Source organism: Diospyros lotus, chromosome 3 (assembly GCF_014633365.1).
Source record: "Diospyros lotus cultivar Yz01 chromosome 3, ASM1463336v1, whole genome shotgun sequence".
Classification (NCBI taxonomy): Eukaryota; Viridiplantae; Streptophyta; class Magnoliopsida; order Ericales; family Ebenaceae; genus Diospyros; species Diospyros lotus.
The window spans coordinates 23,959,465-23,960,464 of record NC_068340.1 but is presented as its reverse complement, the minus strand read 5'-3'; positions in this window follow the sequence as shown (position 1 = coordinate 23,960,464).

Below are 1,000 nucleotides of genomic sequence, written 5' to 3'. Positions count from 1 at the left end.
GGCAGAAAATGACCTCCCTTTCTTCAAGGCCCTATCCAGGACTAAGGAATTTGTTTGGGACGTTAAGTGCTAGGAGGCCTTCAACGAGCTTAAGGCATGTTTGGCCTCACCGCCAATCCTCACTAAGCCAAGGATAGGTGAGCCGCTATACCTCTACTTGGCTGTAGTAGATGAGGCAGTGAGCTCAGTACTGGTGCGCGAAGAGAATAAGAGGCAGATGCTAGTATACTACATAAGCAAACGATTGTCTGTAGCAGAGGCTCGGTATTCCCCCATGGAGAAATTAGCGTTTGCCCTAGTCGTCTCTCAGCGAGGAAGTTGCGACCCTACTTTCAGGCGCACTTTATCATCGTGCTTACTGACCAGCCTCTAAGGCAGGTTCTGGGGAAGCCGGAGCTCTCAGGGAGAATGCTAAAGTGGTCGATGGAGTTAACAACATTCGATATAGAGTACAAAACCTTATTCGGCTATTAAGGCCCAGACCTTAGCAGACTTCATCGTCGAAGGATCTGGGCTTGGCGAATCTCTAGAGAACAGCCTAGGACCATGGATGTTGGCAGTGGATGGCTCTGAAGAGATAAAATAACCTTTGAATAAAATGTTGGAGATAATCTCGGTTGACTGAGTCAGCCTCGTTCAAAATCAAATATGGGATGGAGATCTAGATGACACGTGGCGCTTCTTGAGACATGCATGTGGCAGCACTAGGTTGGTAGTCTCTGAGGGTAGTATAGTAATTTTGCCCTTAGTAAAATATCTCCTCACCACTTGCCCCCCCCAACTCCTTGAGCTGTGAGGGTGAGGAGCTCGAGCAGCTGAATGAGTAGTCTTTTAAGCTTTTTGCTTTCTTGTAAAAAAGAGTTTTGCAAAAAATAAATAAGATTAATGATCTACATTATTGGCTCGCTTCCCAACTCAAAGTCCCCATCACCCTTCTCATGGCCCTCCAAGAACTCTATAAAAAGGGATGTGGGCATGGTCCCCTCCTTCTAAGAATTAT